Below are 19,115 nucleotides of genomic sequence, written 5' to 3'. Positions count from 1 at the left end.
GACAAGTGCTCCGGCCTGGTGCACTGGGAAGACCCAGAGGAATCGGGTGGAGAGGGAGGTGGGAGGGGAGATCGGGATTGGGAATACATGTAAATCCATGGCTGATTCATATCAATGTATGACAAAACCCACTGGAAAAAAATAATAATAATAAAAAATAAATAAAATAAAACCAACACATTAAAATAATAATAATAATAATAAAAATGATGTTTGGCAGAAACCAACACAATTCCTTAAAGGAATTATCCTTCAATTAAAAAATAAGTGAATTTAATTATTTTTAATGGACAAAGGACCTGATAAGACATTTTTCCAAAGACAAACAAGTTATCAACAATATGAGAAAAGATGCTAAACATCAGTAATCATCATGGAAATGCAAATCAAAACCACAATGAGATATCACCTAAGATCTGCTAGGGTGGTGATTACCTAAATAAATAAATGGAGATATAGATTTAGGTGAAGATGTAGGTGCAGGGGCAGGTGCAGATGCAGAGATAGAGATAGAGGTGGAGATGGGGCTTCCCAGGCGGCACTAGTGATAAAGAAACTGCCTGCCAATGTAGGAAACATAAGAGACATAGATTTGATCCCTGGATTGGGAAGATCCCCTAGAGGAAGACATGACCACCCACTCCAGTATTCTTACCTGGAGAATCTCATGGACAGAGGAGCCTAGCGGGCTACAGTCCATAGAGTCACACAGAGTTGGACATGACTGAAGCAATTTATCAGGCATGCACCTGCATAAATATAGATATGTGTATATTACACAGACACACATGCAGGCATATTATGCAACCTTAAAAAAAACAAAGAAATCCTGCTTTTTGTGGCAACAATGACAAAACTGGAGGGCATTATGATAGGTGAAATAAGATAGACAGTGTGAAATAATATGACATGGTATCACTTGTGGGCTCCCCAGGTGACACTAGTGGCACTAGTGACAGGTGGCACTAACCCGCCTGTCAATGCAGGAGGCTCAAGAGAGGAGAAAGATGGCAACCCGCTCCAGTATTCTTGCCTGGAGAATCCCATGGACAGAGGAACCTAGTGGGCTACAGTCCATAGGGTTGAAGAATCAGACACAACTGACACAACTTAGCACACACGCAGGCATGGTATCACTTATATCGGAATATTTTTTCCAAATTAACTCATAGAAACAGAATGATGGTGACTAGGGGCTAGAGGGTGGGCTAAATAAGAAGTTAGTAAATTATTACAAACTTTCAGTTATGAGGTGAAAAGATCTTAGGATTTAGTCTATAACATGTCAATATTATTCATAATAGTATAATACTGAAATCTGCTAAGAGAGTAGAAATTTTGTTCATCAAAAAAGAGGAGGAAATGTGAAGTGGTGGGTATATTAACTAAATCCATGGTGGGAATCTTTCACAGTATATTCATATATCAAATCATCACTGTACAGTTTAAATATATTACAATTTTATTTGAATTTATCCCTCAATAACAAATGAAAAAACTGATAATAGTAAGAACTGATTCCTAAAATAAAAATTCTTACTGGTTACTGGAGACTACAAATATTTCAGCAAGTTTCAAATATTCTATAGTCATAAAGTTGAAAATCAAAGCAGAAAATATGAAGTCCAATTCATGCATAACAAAAACAGAAGGGTGAAGCAAGGCAAAGATCAGTACACAGTGTTTAAAATTATGCCAGGAATTTACAAACATATTTATTTGTAACTGTAGTTGATTTACAATGTTGTGTTAATTTTGTGAATTAAAGATGTGAGTTCAGCATAGTGATTTAGGTGTGGGGTTTCTTGCAGATTATATTCCACTATAGGTTATTACAAGTTATTGATTGTAATTCCTTGTGCTATAAAGTAAATGCTTGCTGCTTACATATTTTATATATAGCAATTTGTATCTATTTATCCCATTGTTGTTTCATCACTACATCTTGACCAATTCTTTTATGACTCCATGGCCTGTAGCCCTCCAAGCTCATCCATCCATGGAATTTTCCAAGCAAGAATACTGGAGTGGGTTGCCACTTCCTTCTCTAGGAGATATTCCCTGCCCAGGAATTGAACCCCTAGTGCTGTATGAGAGGTGGATTCTTTACCACTGAGCCACCAGGGAAGCCCCACTAATCCCATTATACCTAATTTAGTTCTTCCCCCTCCCTCTTCCTTTTAGCAAACCTAAGGTTTTTCCTATTTATGTGAATCATTTCTATTTGTATTATTTTTATTCATTTGTATTATTTTTTAGATCTCTCATATAAGTGATATCAGATAGTATTTGTCTTTGTCTAACTTATTTCACTAAGTATAATATTCTCTAGGGAGGTTCCCAAGTGGCTCAGTAGTAAAGAATCCACCTTCCAATGCAGGAGTCACAGGAGATGTGAGTTTGATCCCTGGGTCTGGAAGATCTCCTAGAATAGGAAATAGCAACCCATTCCAGCACACTTGCTGGGAAAACCCCACGGACAGAGGAGTCTGACCCCTTACTTACTACTTACTAAATATTCTCTGTTACATCTGTGTTGCTGCACGGGGAGAGGTAGATATAGATACATATCAAAAATTTTAAGCCAGCTGTCAGTTGATGGATACATGGATTGCTTTCATCGCTTGACTATTGGAAAGAGTACTTCCATATAAACATTGGGACGCATGTATCTTTTTGAATAGAGTTATCTTTTCTGGATATATGCCCAAGAGAGCAATTTCTGTATAATACAATAGCTCAATTTTTAATTTTTCAAGGAATGCTTGTTTTCCATAGTGGCTGCACCAATTTACATTTCCATCAACAGTGTCCAAACCCTCTCTAGCAATTATTATTTGTAGACTTTTCACTGGTAGCCATTCTGACTGATGTAAGGTGATCCTTCATTGTGATTTTGATTTGCATTTCTCTAATTAGTGGTGCTGAGCATGTTTTCATGTGCCTATTGGCCATCTGTATGTCTTCTTTGGAGAAATGTCTTTTTAGGTCTCCTGCCCATTTTTTATTGGGTTGTTTATTTTTTTAGATATTAAGCTTATGAATTGTCTGTATATTTTGCATACTAACCCCTTGCCAGTTGCATCATTTGCAAATATTTTCTCCCATTCCATAGGTTGTCTTTACATATTGTTTATAGCTTCTTTGCTACACAAAAGTCATTAAGTTGATTAGGTGCAATTTGTTTATATTTTCTTTTAAATCTTTCTGTTTTGGGAAACTGATCAAAGAATATATAACTATGATTTATGTCAAAGAATGTTTTGTCTATGTTCTCTTCTAGGAGTTTGTAGTGTCCTGTCTTTAAACCATTTTGAATTTATTTTTGTATATAGTATAAGTACTGTTTTAGTTTCATTAAATTACATGTTAAGTTTTCCCATCACTTTTTAAAATTAATTTGTATTGGAGTGTAGTTGTCTTACAATGTTGTGTTACTTTCCACTGTACAGCAGCATGAATCAGGCATAGATATACATATATCCCCTTGCTTTTGGACTTCCTTCCCTTTCAGGTAACCACAGTGCACTAAGAAGAGTTCCCTGTGTTATACAGTATGTTCTCATTTGTTGTCTACTTTATACATAGCATCAATAGTATATATGTTCCAATCCCAATATCTCAATTGATCCCACCCCACATTTCCCTCTTGGTATTCATGTATGTATTCTCTAGTCTGTGTCTCTATTTCTGCTGGACAAACTATCATCTACACCATTTTTCTAGATTCTATGTATATGTCATAATAAATGTTTGTTTTTCCCTTTTTAACATACTTCACTCTTTATGACACTCTCTAGGTAAATTCACATGTCTACAAATTACTTGAGTTCATTCCTTTTATGACTAATATTCTATTGTATGTAAGTACCACATCTTTATCCATTCCATAGTTGATAGACATTTATGTTGCTTCCATGTTCAGGCTATTATAAATAGTGCTGCTATGAACATTGGGGTGAATGCTGCTTAGTCGCTCAGTCGTGTTCAGCTCTTTGTTATCCCATAGACTGTAGCCAGCCAGGCTCCTCTGTCCATGGGATTCTCCATGCAAGAATATGATCAAACCCCCATGTCCTGCACTACAGGCAGATTCTTTACCCGCTGAACAACTGGGGAAGTGAATATTTTTAAATTATGGATTTCTTTGGTATATGCTCAGGAGTTGAGTCACTGGGTCATCAGTTCAGTTCAGTTCAGTACCTCAGTTGTGTCTGATTCTTTCCGGCCCCATGAATCGCAGCACGCCAGGCCTCCCTGTCCATCACCAACTCCTGGAGTTTACTTAAACTCCTGTCCATCGAGTCGGTGATGCCATCCAACCATCTCATCCTCGGTTTTCCCTTCTCTTCCTACCCCCAACCCTTCCAAGCATCACGGTCTTTTCCCATGAGTCAACACTTCGCATGAGGTGGCCAAAGTACTGGAGTTTCAGCTTCAGCATCAGTCCTTCCAATGAACACCCAGGACTGATCTCCTTTAGGATGGACTGGTTGGATCTCCTTGTAGTCCAAGGGACTCTCAAGAGTTTTCTCCAATACCACAGTTCAAAAGCATCAATTCTTCGATGCTCAGCTTTCTTCACAGTCCAACTCTCACATCCATACATGACCACTGAAAGACCATAGCCTTGACTAGATGGACGTTTGTTGGCAAAGTAATGTCTCTGTTTTTAATGTGCTATCTAGGTTGGCCATACTTTCCTTCCAAGGAGTAAGTGTCTTTTAATTTCCTGGCTGCAATCACCATCTGCAGTGATTTTGGAGCAGTGATTTTGGAGTCCCAAAAAATAAAGTCTGACATTGTTTCCACTGTTCCCCATCTATTTCCCATGAAGTGATGGGATCAGATACCATGATCTTAGTTTTCTAAATGTTGAGCTTTAAGCCAACTTTTTCATTCTCCTCTTTCACTTTCATCAAGAAGCTTGTTAGTTCCTCTTCACTTTCTGCCATAAGGGTAGTGTCATCTGCGTATCTGAGGTTATTGATATTTCTCCCGGCAATCTTGATTCCAGCTTGTGCTTCCTCCACTCCAGCGTTTCTCATGATGTACTCTACATAGAAGTACATCATGAAGTTAAATAAGCAGGGTGACAATATACAGCCTTGACGTACTCCTTTTCCTATCTGGAACCAGTCTGTTGTTCCATGTCCAGTTCTAACTGTTGCTTCCTGACCTGCATATAGGTTTCTCAAGAAGCAGGTCAGGTGGTCTGGTATTCTCATCTCTTTCAGAATTTTCCACAGTTTATTGTGATCCACACAGTCAAAGGCTTTGGTGTAGTCAATAAAGCAGAAATAGATGTTTTTCTGGAACTCTCTTGCTTTTTTGATGATCCAGCAGATGTTGGCAATTTGATCTCTGGTTCCTCTTCCTTTCTAAACCCAGCTTGAACATCTGGAAGTTCACAGTTCATGTATTGCTGAAGCCTGTCTTGGAGAATTTTGAGCATTACTTTACTAGCGTGTGAGATGAGTGCAATTGTGTAGTAGTTTGAGCATTCTCTGGGATTGCCTTTCTTGGGGATTGGAATGAAAACTGACTTTTTCCAGTCCTGTGGACACTGCTGAGTTTTCCAAATTTGCTGGCATATTGAGTGCAGCACTTTCACAGCATCATCTTTCAGGATTTGAAATAGCTCAACTGGAATTCCATCACCTCCACTAGTTTTGTTCGTAGTGATGCTTTCTAGGGCCCACTTGACTTCACATTCCAGGATGTCTGGCTCTAGGTGAGTGATCACATCATCATGATTATCTGGGTCGTGAAGATCTTTTTTGTACAGTTCTTCTGTGTATTCTTGCCACCTCTTCCTAATGTCTTCTGCTTCTGTTAGGTCCATACCATTTCTGTCCTTTATCAAACCCATCTTTGCATGAAATGTTCCCTTGGTATCTCTAATTTTCTTGAAGAGATCTCTAGTCTTTCCCATTCTGTTGCTTTCCTCTATTTCTTTGCATTGATTGCTTAGGAAGACTTTCTTATCTCACCTGGCTATCCTTTGGAACTCTGCATTCAAATGGGAATATTTTTCCTTTTCTCCTTTGCTTTTTGCTTCTCTTCTTTTCACAACTATTTGTAATGTCTCCTCAGACAGCTATTTTGCCTTTTTGCATTTCCTTTCCATTGGGATGGTCTTGATTCCTGTCTCCTGTACAATGTCATGAACCTCCGTACATAGTTCATCAGACTCTCTGTCTATCAGATCTAGTCTCTTAAATCTATTTCTCACTTCCACTGTATAGTCATAAGGGATTTGATTTAGGTCATACCTGAATGGTCTAGCAATTTTCCCTACTCTCTTCAGTTTAAGTCTGAATTTGGCAATAAGGAGTTCATGATCTGAGCCACAGTCAGCTCCCAGTCTTCTTTTTGCTGACTGCATAGAGTTTCTCCATCTTTGGCTGCAAAGAATATAATCAATCTGATTTTGCTGTTGACCATCTATTTTGTTACATTGATCTATATTTCTGTCTTATGCCAGTACCATACTGTTTTGATGACTTTGTATTATAGTCTCAAATCAGGCAGGTTGATTCCTCCAGCTTCATTCTTCTTTCTCAAGTTTGCTTTGGGTATTTGAGATTTTTTCTATTTCCATACAAAGTATGAAATTATTTCTTCTAGTTCTCTGAAAGATACCTTCCCTGTCAAAGTAGCTTGACAGGGATTGCATTGAATCTTTAGATTGCTTTGTGTATTATACTCATATTCACTATATTGATTCTTCTGATCCATGAGCATAGTATATTTCTCCATCTATTTGTGTCCTCTTTGATTTCTTTCATCAGTGTTTCATAGTTTTATATATATAGGTCTTTTGTTTCTTTGGGTAGATTTATTCCTAAGTATATTATTCTTTTCATCACAATGGTGAATGGAATTGTTTCCTTAATTTCTTCATTTCTAACTCTGTTGATTTGATTCTTCTCCCTTTCTTTTCTTGATGAGTCTGGCTAATGGTTTATCTACTTTATTTATCTTCTCTAAGAACCAGCTTTTAGTTTGTTGATTTTTTCTAGTCTCCTCTGTTTCTTTTTCATTTCTTTCTGTCCTAACTTTTATGATTTCTTTCCTTCTACTAACCCTCAGGTTCTTCAGTTCTTCTTTTTCTAGTTGCTTTAGGTGTAAAGTTAGGTTATTTAATTGATTTTTCTCTTGTTTCTTAAGGTAAGTTGTATTGCTATGAGCCTCCCCTTTAGCACTGCTTTTACTGAAACCCATAGATTTTGAGTAGTCCTGTTTTCATTTTCATTTGCATCATATTTTGATCTCTCTTTTAATTTCTTCTGTGATTTGTTGGTTATTCAGAAGTGGATTGTTTAGCCTCCATATGTTTGTATTTTAATAGTTTTTTTTTTTTTTCCTGTAGTGGACATCTAATCTTACCACACTGTGATCAGAAAAGATGCTTGCATTACATTTTACATTTAAAGTTGCTCAGTCATGTCTGACTCTTTGCGATCCTATGGACTATACAGTCCATGAAATTCTCCAGGTCAGAGTACTGGAGTGGGTAGTCTTTGCCTTCTCCAGGGGATCTTCCCAACCCAGGAATCAAACTGGGGTCTCCCACATTGCAGGAGAAACTTGAAATGATTTCAACTTTTTTGAATTTACCAAGATTAGATTAATTATGCAGGATGTGATTTATCCTGGAGAATATTCTGTGTGCCCTTGAGGAAAAGGTGAAATTCATTGTTTTGGCTTGAAATGTCCTATAGATATCAATTAGGGCTAACTGGTCCATTGTGTCATTTAAAGTTTATGTTTCCTTGCTAATTTTCTGTTTGGTTGATCTATCCATAGATGTGAGCGGGATATTAAAGTCCCCCACTATTATTGTGTTACTAAATTTCCCCTTTCATACCTATTACCATTTGCCTTATACATTGAGATGCTGCTATGTTGGGTGCATATATATTTATAATTGCTATGTCTTCTTGGATTGATCCTTTGATCATTATGTAGTGTCCTTCTTTGTCTCTTATCACTGTCTTTATTTCAAAGCATATTTTATCTGATATGACCATTACTACTTCTGCTTTCTTTTGGTCTGCATTTGCATGAAATTTCTTTTTCAAGCCCTTCACTTTCAGTCTGTATGTGTCCCTTGATTTGAGGTGGGTATATTGTAGACAGCATATATAGAGGTCTTGTTTTTGTATCCATTCAGCCAGTCTTTGTTTTTTGGTTTGGGTATTCAACCCATTTACATTTAAGGTAATTATTGATAAGTATGATCCCATTGCCATTTACTTTCTTGTTTTGGGTTTGAGTTTATAAACCTTTCCTGTGTTTCCTGTCTAGAAAAGATCCTTTAGCATTTGTTGAGGAGCTGGTTTGGTGGTGCTGAATTCTCTGAGCTTTTGCTTGTCTGTAAAGCTTTTGCTTTCCTTTTCATACTTGAATGAGATCTTTGCTGGGTACAGTAGTCTGGGTTGTAGGTTTTTCACTTCCATCATTTTAAATATGTCCTGCCATTCCCTTCTGGCCTGAGGAGTTTCTATTGAAAGAACAGCTGTTATCCTTTAGGGGATCCCATGTGTTTAATTTGTTGCTTTTCCCTTGCTGCTTTTAATATTTGCTCTTTGTGTTTGATCTTCATTAATTTGATTAATATGTGTCTTGCAGTATTTTTCCTTGGGTTTATCTTGTTTGGGAATCTCTGGGTTTCTTGGGCTTGGGTGGCTATTTCCTTCCCCATTTTAGGGAAGTTTTCAACTATTATCTCCTCAAGTATTTTCTCATGCCCTTTCTTTTTGTTTTCTTCTTCTGGGGCTCCTATGATCCGATGATTGTCCCAGATGTCTCTGAGGTTGCCCTCATTTCTTTTATTTCTTTTTTCTTTTTCCCTCTCTGTTTCTTTTATTTCCACCATTCTATCTTCCACCTCACTTATCCTATCTTCTACCTCAGTTATTCTACTGTTGGTTCCCTCCAGAGTGCTTTTGATCTCAGTTATTACATTATTTATTGTTGATTGACTTTTTCATTTCTTCTAGGTCCTTGTAAACATTTCTTGTATCTTCTCAATCCTTGTCTCTACACTATTTATTTTGTTTTCAAGATTTTGGAGCATCTTTACTTTCATTGTTCTGAATCATTTTTCAGATAGACTCCCTATCTTCTCCTTTTTTGTTTGCTTTGGTGGGTATTTACCACGTTCCTTTACCTGTTGAATATTTCTCTGCCTTTTCATTTTGTTTACATTGCTGTTTTGGGGGTGGCCTTTCTGTATGCTGGAAGTTTGTGGTTCCTCTTTATTGTGAAGCCTGCTCCCTAGGGGTGGGGTTGGACTACTAGCTTGTTTCCTGGTTAGGGGAGTTTGTGTCTGTGTTCTGGTGGGTGGTGCTGGATCTCTTCTCTCTGGAGTGCAATGAAATGTCCAGTAGTGAGTTTTGGGGTGTCTATGGTTTTGGCATGTCTTTGGGCAGCCTGTATTTTAATGCTCAGGGCTGTTTTCCTGTGTTGTTGGAAAATTAGCAGGTAAATCTTTCTCTGGAACTTGTTGGCTCTTAGGTGATGCTTGATTTCAGTGTAGGTACAGAGGCTGTTGATGAGCTCTTGTCTATTAATGTTCTCTGGAATCGGGAGTTCTCTGGTGTTCTTAAGTTTTGGATTTAAGCCTCCTGCCTCTGACTTTCAGTCTTATTCTTAGAGTAGCCTCAAGTCTTCTCCATCCATACAGCACAGATTATAAAACATATAGGTTAATGGTGAAAAGACTCTCTACAGTCTGGGGCATCCAGAGAAATTCACAGAGTTACATGGAGAAGAGAAGAGGGAGGAGGGAGATAGAGGTGACCAGGAGGAGGAAAGGGGGAGTCAAAATGGTAAAGACCAATCTAGCAAGTAATCAGTTCCCTAGGTGTTCTCCACAGCCGGGAACACCCAGAGAGATTCACAAAGTTAAGTAGAGAAGAGAAGGGAGAGGGAGGAGATAAAGGTGACCTGGGGGAGAAAAGGGAGTCAAAAGCAGAGAGAGCAATCAAGCCAGTAATCACAACCCTAAGTAAACATAGAAGAGGAGAACGAAAAAGTTAGCTTAAAGCTCAACATTCAGAAAACTAAGATCATGGCATCTGGCCCCATCACTTCATGGCAAATAGATGGGGAAACAGTGGAAACAGTGGCTGACTTTATTGGGGGGGGGCCTCCAAAATCACTGCAAATGATGATTGCAGCCATGAAATTAAAAGACGCTTACTCCTTGGAAGGAAAGTTATGTCCAACCTACACATCATATTAAAAAGGAGAGGCATTACTTTGTCAGCAAAGGTCGGTCTAGTGAAGGTTATGGTTTTTCCAGTAGTCTTGTATGGATGTGAGAGTTGAACTATAAAGAAAGTTCAGCACTGAAGAATTGATGATTTTGAACCGTGGTGTTGGAAAAGACTCTTGAGAGTCCCTTGGTCTGCAAGGAGATCCAACCTGTCCATCCTAAAGGAGATCAGTCCTGGGTGTTCATTGGAAGGACTGATGTTGAAGCTGAAACTCCATTACTTTGGCCACCTGATGTGAAGAGTGGACTCCTTTGAAAAGACCCTGATGCTGGGGAAGATTGAGGGCAGGAGGAGAAGGGGTCGACAGAGGATGAGATGGTTGGATGGCATCACCGACTCAATGGATATGGGTTTGGGTAGACTCCGGCAGTTGGTGATGGATAGGGAGGCCTGGCATGCTGCAGTTCATGGGGTCGCAAAGCGTCGGACATGACTGAGCAACTGAACTGAACTGAACTGAACTGAAGTAAACATGGATACTGAAGATTAGATTCTTAAAGGTACAAAATTGGTAACAAATTACAAAAAAACAAAGATTAAAAATCTGGAGTTTAGACTCTCAAAAATACAATATTAAAGATATAAAACTAAATCAATCAGAAAAATTATAAAAAATATACATATGAAATTTGCTTTAAAAATAGGGTCTTTTTTTGCAAGGTAATAGTAGGCTATAAACCTGAAATTAAAGATGTAATAAAGAAGCTAAAATAAACAAAATTAAAAAATGATAATAGTAAAATATACTAGGAATTTCTCTGGAGCTATCGAGGGCAGTGTGGGGTCAGTTCAGTTTCAGATAGTTCTTTGTTTCAGGTCATACTTCTCAAAGTCTATAGCCCCCCTCCAATGCTTAGTCAATGTTAACTGCAGGGTTTTAATCTGTTGCACTTGTTACTTCCAGAGTGGTTTACCCTTCTTTGTTTATTTTGGCTTCCTCTGTTTGAAAGTCTCTTCCATGTCTAATTTCCACCCTGACAGAAGGGGGTGGAGGTGGTCACTTATTTACGCTCACTTGTTTAGTTGTGTTTGGGGAAGGGAGGAACCCTGCAAATATCACTGGTGGGTGTGGGGAGTGCTCTCAGTGAATGGACCACACTGGGTTTGCCCAAGCTCATGGTGTGTGCTTTCCGGTTCTACACTATTCAGGATGCAGGGTGCTCTGCAGGGCACTGTCCAAAGTGGGCCCTGGGTTTCATGCACTTCCCAGGTCTAAGCCACTCGGATTCAGGTTCTCGGGTACTCAGGGTACTCTGCAAGGGCACAGACTGTTGGGCGTGCGTTTTGTGCCCTTCCCAGGTCTGAGCAGCTCAGGCGACCAGGTGCTTGGCCAGCGCACTCTCCCAGGTGGGCCATGCGTCTTAATCACCTCTCTAGTCTCAGGTGTGCCATGTGTCTCCTCTGGGGAGCTGATCTCAGGCTGCAACTCTCCTGGCAGATGTCAACCATCCAGGATCCCAGGAAGATGTGGTTAACAACTGGGGGCCTGCTCACAGTTTGGTGGAGGATGCCAGTCTCTGAGGCCGAGATTGGAGCAGCCCCTTGACTTCTGGCTCTGGCTGTCACCCACCTGCCTCTCTGCCTCTGGCGGGGAGGGGCCTGTACACAGCCGACTAGCTCTTCTTTGGTGATCACACAATCCTTTGCTCTGTGAGCGGGCCAGGCTGCACATTGTTAGAACCTTTCGCAGGAAAGTTCTTGTTTCTTTGTTTATTTGTTTTCTCTCTCTCTCTCTGGCTATCCCACAGTTTGGGCTGCTGTCTCACATTAACTCCCTCAGATTGTCCTCAGGACATTCAGGCCCAGTCCTTACCTTAAGCAGGCAGCCTGTGCCTCCCTGTCCAGCCCCTGGTCGCTGATGTGAACATCTGGGCTACTTCTCTGCTGGGAGTTGTGGTTAGGTGTGTATTCTGTGGGTTTTTTTCTTTTTCCTCCCCACAGACCCACAGGTGAGAGGGTTTCCTGGTATTTGGAAACTTCTCCTTCATGACTCCCTCCCCAGGATGCGTCTCCATCCCTAATTCTTTTGTCACTTTTTTTGTCTTTTATACTTTGTCCTACCTCCTTTTGAAGAGAAAGGGCTGCCTTTCTGGATGCCTGGTGTCCTCCACCAGCATTCAGAAGTTGTTTTGTGGAAGTTGCTCAGCATTCAAATGATCTTTTGATGAATTTGTGGGGGAAAGTGGTCTCCCTGTCCTATTCCTCCACCATCTTGGGACCACCCTCCCAAGTCAAATTTTAACCTAACATTTAAAAGCTGTTAAAAGGGAATTTCTCCCATTCTATTTGACACTCTTTCTTTTAACTGCACCTGAGCTGCCTCGGTATGATTTAGTCAACCTGTGAACCTGAAAGGCAAAACAGTAGATATTCTATCTTAATTAGAAAAATATAAAATAAGTATTTATTAAACACATATGATATGATGAACCTATAGATTTACATCAGTAATCATTAGGATATCTGAAGTTCTCTAATTTATTAATTTCACTTTCCCTCTTCCCAGAAGATGTATCAACTCTAAATGAAAATTAAAAGGAAAGCATGGTTGGAAATTAATATTTTTCTTAGGATGTCATTAACTATTATGAAATGCAGACATTGTTGAGTAGCCCATTTCAGTAAGAGAAACTCTCTCACTGGTCTCCCCTCTGCCCTCTGGGGCATTATTTACTTAGTTATTTAACCACTAACCACCTCTCCCTTCTCTAGGACTGTAGAGAAGATTGTATTACAATGTTTTCCACACTTTCAGTTCCACAGTCAGTTCAGTTTGGTTCAGTAGCTCAGTCATGTCCTAATCTTTCTGACCCCATGGCCAGGCTTCCCTGTCCATCACCAATACCCAGAGCTTGCTCAAACTCATGTCCATCGAGTTGGTTATGCCATCAAACCATTTCATCCTCTGTCGTCCCCTCCTCCTCCCACCTTCAATCTTTCCCAGCATCAGGGCTTTTCAAATAAGTCAGTTCTTCACATCAGGTGGCCAAAATATTGGAGCTTCAGCTTCAGCATCAGTCCTTCCAAAGAATATTCAGGACTAATTTCCTTTAGGATGGACTGGTTGGATTTCCTTGCAGTAGAAGGAATTCTCAAGAGTCTTCTCCAACACCACAGTTCAAAAGCATCAGTTCTTCAGAGTTCAGCTTTCTTTATAGCCAACTCTCACATCCTTACACAACTACTGGAAAACCATAGCTTTGACTAGATGGACCTTTGTAGGCAAAGTAATGTCTCTACTTTTTAACATGCTGTCTAGGTTGGTCATAGCTTTTCTTCCAAGGAGCAAGCATCTTTTCATTTCATGACTGGCTGCAATCACCATCTGCAGTGATTTTGGAGCCCCCCAAAATAAATTATCTCAGTTTCCATTGTTTCCCCATCTGTTTGTCAAGAAGTAATGGATTGGATGCCATGATCTTTGTTTTTTGAATGTTGAGTTTAAAGCCAGCTTTTCACTCTCCTCTTTCACATTCATCAAGATGCTCTTTAGTTCTTCTTTGCTTTCTGCCATAAGGGTGGTGTCATCTGTGTATCTGAGGTTACTGATATTTCTCCCAGCAATCTTGATTGCAGCTTGTGCTTCATCCAGCTCGGCATTTCACATGATGTACTCTGCATATAAGTTAAATAAGCAGGGTGACAATATACAGCCTTGATGTACTCCTTTCCCAATTTCAAACCAGGCTCTTGTTCGATGTCCAGTTCTAACTGTTGCTTCTTGACCTGCATACACATTTCTCAAGAGGCAGGTAAGGTGATCTTACCTTACAATTCCCATCTATTGAAGAATTTTCCACAGTTTGTTCTGGAAACTGTTTGTTCCACAGCTCCACAATATCCTGTGGCTAAAAACTAAAACCTACTTAGTCATCAATGTAACCTTCCATGAAAACTGCTTTCCAGTCTACGGCCTACCAATTTTCTATATGAAATTAGTTCAAAATATGAAAGAAAAAATATTGCCTATACTCAAATAGACATAGCTAAAATTAACTGAGTCACCTACCATTCTTTAGATTATAGCTAAAAGAAGCTCATAATCAGATGTGGTAATATTTTTTCCTTTACCTTCAGCATAACAACAGAATGGAATCAGAGAAATGTAAACAATTATTTATCAGTTAGGCTTTACATCAGATGATTTTTCTGAAGGCTACAGCTTTGCCTGCATGTACTGTACCTGTGGGAAAACTCTATCAAAAAACAAACAAACAAACAAAAAAAACACTTGGCAGGCATTCTATTTCACCCACTGCTAAAATAAAATAATAATGTTATCAGTTAGCAACTAATGCAATAGTTGAATCATTGTAGCTTTTGGAAAATTGAAATTATTTGCCTATCTCTGGGTCTGCCCTATCTTTTCATTTTTATGAATGAATGTTCAATTAACATTTAACTAGCTAGAGATTGATAGTGTTTTTCCAGTTTCAAAATCATATATTTGATTTCTGATGTCTAACTTTCTTCCCAGTAAAATGAGAATATCACTGATGAACTGTCAAATCAGCTAGCATATAATAGACATGAAATAAATATTTATTGAATTAATTAATTAACAATAGCCATTATTTACTAAATTCAAACCAGATGTGCTAGCTGTGTTAGCATTATCATTCTTATTTTGCATGTGGGAAACCTAAGGCTAGAAAGTTGCAGAAATGAGACTGAGCCTGAATTGCTTTCTACAGTATCTCCCTGCCTCTCCTAGGAATATTATGATAAATATCAAAATTGAAAACACATGAAAATTGAAAGTGAAAGTTGCTCAGTTGTGTCCAACTCTTGGCAACCCCATGGACTGTATAGTCCATGCAATTCTTCAGGCCAGAATACTGGAGTGGGTAGCCATTCCCTTCTCCAGGGGATCTTCCCAACCCAGGGATCAAACCCAGGTCTCTCACATTACAGGCAAATTCTTTACCAGCTGAGCCACAAGGGAAGCCCTATTTCTTCAAGGGAAAATACATATTTGTGTAAAAATACATAAGAGCATAATTTTAAAAAGGCAAAGCTGGGAATCTTTTGGTTCTAATATGTATTTGCTGGGAGATCTTGAATAGTTTTGTTTTAACCCACTGACACTTGGTTTCCTTATTTATAAGATAGGATCTATCTCCTAAGTTTGTTGTGAGAACTAAACTAGATTGATAATCAGTGGAATGTGCTTACCACAATGCCTGATACATAATCAGCCCAGCATTAATATTAACTATGAATACACACTCCTGGGTCTTTCATTGTCCCTTAGATGCCAGTAGCCAGACAGTAACATGTATATATTGGCTAGTAAGAAATTCCTCTTTGTTATTAAAATAAAAAACAGTTTCCAAAATCATGGCTGAGACACATGCAACAGGATAGGTAACACTAGGTCTTCCTCTTCTTCTTGATTCCTACTGTAACTGTAGGGTCACTGCTGCATAATTTATGTTGACCAAAAAAAGGAAAAAGATAAAATTTTTCTCAAGACTACTGAATCAAGTTCACATTTAAAAAAAGATTTCCTAAATACCTAAAGGGGACAGACAGCAAAGCAAGTGCAGATGCTTCAAACTCTGTGTGTGTGATTTACTTTTGTCTGAGTTGATATCTTTGGTTATAATAATTTACTTTTGTAATATACTTTTTTGTCTTTTTCCTATAATTGTTTGCTTACAAAATTGGGTGTATATTTTTGTAAGTTACCTCAAATTTCTAATGGAAAAATAGAGCCAGGTATGGAATACATATGTAAAAGATAGAGAGAGAGAAATGAGAGATAAACAGATAGGTGATAGAAAGATATAGCTAGAAAATAAATAACTTTTTTCCATAATTTTTTTAACTTAGTTAACTACCTCCGAACCAAATGAGGTGACACCTTCCTGTCCACCTTCCTCACTCCACCTGCTGGGACTTGAATTTTTCCCTACCACATGTGAATGGCCTATTTTCTCTCTTCTCATCCACTGCCATTTCCCAAAACTATGAGGGCTGTAGTGACTGATAATCAAAGCTTTCACCCTCTCTGTCTCAAAACTTTCGATCTTCTTTTAAACCACTTTGTAATTAAGCTGAACTGCTGTGAAAAGTGTTACATATCACAGACTCAGAATACCGTAAAACCTTAATATTAATATAAGACATTTTCACATAAAACACGTATCTGCTTAGGTGTCTTATGTTTGATGCTTTTCATTCATCTCCTGTATCCTCCTCCATGCTTCATAAAAGGCACTCAGAGGCATTTCAGAAATATTGATACTTATTAAATTGAGTTGAATTGAACTAGAAACATTTATATCCTTTTCTCATGTGTTATACTTTTTAATTGAAATATACTTGATTTGTAATGTGTTAGTTTCAGATGTAGAGAAAAGTGACTCAGTCATACACATACTCATGTGTGTGTGTGTATATGTATTTATATATATATTCTTTTTCAGATTATTTTCCATTATAGATTATTAAAAAATATTTAATGTAGTTCCCTATTATATATGTTAGCATATTGTTTATCTATTTTGTATGTAGTAGTATAGATTGGTTAATCCCAAATTCTTAATTTATCCTTCCTACCTCTCCTCCTTTAGTAAACATAAATTTACTTCCTATGTCTGTTAAGCCTATTTTGTAAATGAATTAGTTTGTATTATTTTATTCTAATTCCACATACAAGTGATATCATATGATATTTGTCCTTCTCTGTCTGACAATTCATTTAGTATGATAATCTCTAGGCCCATCCATGTTACTGCATGCATTCATTCTATTACAGTTGAGCAATATTTCATAATGTGTATATGCCATATCTTCTTTATTCACTCATTTATTGATGAACATTTAGGCTGTTTCCATGTCTTGGCTATTGTAAATAGTGTTACTGTGAACACTGGTGTTCAGTGTTTGAAAAGACGCCTGTTCAAATATGAATTTTCTCCAGATATATGCTCAAGAGTAGAACTGCTGAATCATATGGCAACTCTATTTTTAGTTTTTTTAAGGAACCTCCATACTCTTCTCGGTAGTGGTTATACCAATTTACATTCCCATCAAACAGTATCAGAGGGCTCCCTTTCCTCCACATCTTTACCAGCATTTATTATTTGTAGACTTTTTGAAGATATCTATTTTGATTTGTGTGAGGTGATCCCTCATTGTGATTTTGATTTGCATTTCTCTGATGATAAGCAATGTTGAGCATTTTTCATGTGCTTTTTGACCATCTGAATGCCTTCTTTGGAAAAATGTCAATATAAATCTTCTGCCCATTTTTCTTCTTTTTTTTTTTGATTGGGTTGCTTGTCTTTTTGATATTAAGCTGTATGAGCAGTTTGTATATTTTGGAAATTAAGTCCTTGTCAGTCACAACATTTGCAAATATTTTCTTCCACCCTGTAGGTTGCCTTTTCAATTTGTTTATGATTTCCTTTGCTGCTCAAAAGTTTTTAAATTTGATTAGTTCCAATTTATTTATTTTTTATTTTATTTATTTGGCTTTGGGAGACTGACCAAGGGAATATTGCTCAATTTATGTCAGAGATGGTTTTGCCTATGTTCTCTTCTAGGAGTTTTATGGGGTCAGGTCTTGTATTTAAATCTTTAAGCCATTCTGACTTTATTTTTATGTATGGTGTGAGGGAGTGTTCTTAGCTCATTGATTTATATGCAGTTGTCCAGCTTTCCCAAACCACTTGCTGAAGAGACTGACTTCCTTTTCTCCATCATATATTATTGCCTCCCTCATTGAAGATTAACTGACTGTAGGTGTGTTGGTTTTTTCCTGGGCTCTCTATTCTGTTCCATTAACCCATATGTCTGTTTTTGTGCCAAGATCATGATGTTTTGATTACTGTAGCTTTATATTACTGTCTAAAGTATGAGACAGTTAGACCTCCACCATTGTTCTTTTTCTTGAAGATTGCTTTTTAATTATGGGTCATTTGTGGCTCCATATAAATTTTAGGATTATTCTAGTTCTGTGAAAAATATAAATTTTAGGATTATTCTAGTTCTGTGAAAAATGTCATGGGTTTTTTGATAAAGATCTCATTAAATCTGTATATTACTTTAGGTAGTTGACCATCTTAATAATATTAACTCTTCCAATCCAAGAGCATGTGTTATTTTCCTATTTCTTTGAATCATCTTCAGTTTCCTTTATCATTGTTTTGTAGATCTTAGCATTTAAGTCTTTCACCTCTGTGGTGAAGTTTATGCCTAGGTATTTTAAGGTTTTTTTGATGTATTTAATGATTTTTTTTTACATTCGCTTTCTGATATGTATTATTAGTGTTAAAAATGTAGCAGATTTCTGTATGTTAATCTCATAACCTATTACCATGCTAAATTATTTTACCAGTAGTTTTTCTGTGGAATCTTTAGAGTTTTCTATATATAATATCATGTCATCTGCAGATAATAACAACTTTACCTTTTCCCTACAATTTGAATAATATTTTGTTTCTTTTTCTTGTCTGATTGCTGTCACTAGGACTTTCAATCGTATGTTGAATAGAAGAGGTGACAGTGGGCATACTCATTTTATTCCAAATTTTAGCAAGAAGGCTTTCAGCTTTTCACCATTGAATATTATGTTGGCTTTGGGTTTGTCATAAATAACTTTTATTATGTTGATATATGTGTCCATTATATCCACTTTGATGGGAATATTTATCATGAGTGGATGGTGAATTTTGTCAAATGTTTTTTCTGTATCTGTTGAGATGATCATGTGATATTTGTCTTTTTTGTTGTTGATATGGTGTCATGTATTAGATTTTGAATGACAGAGTTTAACACCTAAATTGACATAATTGTTATTATGTCAACATTGACATA

At 37.7% G+C, this 19,115-nt stretch overlaps 1 protein-coding gene across 1 annotated transcript in view; it reads left to right on the top strand.

Moving 5' to 3' along the window:
* GRIA4 (glutamate ionotropic receptor AMPA type subunit 4) overlaps positions 1-19,115 on the top strand; it is a 412,492-nt gene that overhangs the window by 310,801 nt on the left and 82,576 nt on the right. The gene's annotated exons all lie outside the window — the stretch shown is intronic.

This window comes from Dama dama, chromosome 1 (assembly GCF_033118175.1).
Source record: "Dama dama isolate Ldn47 chromosome 1, ASM3311817v1, whole genome shotgun sequence".
Taxonomy (NCBI): Eukaryota; Metazoa; Chordata; class Mammalia; order Artiodactyla; family Cervidae; genus Dama; species Dama dama.
The sequence above is the reverse complement of the archived record's forward strand: the minus strand, read 5'-3'. Positions and strand labels throughout refer to the sequence as shown.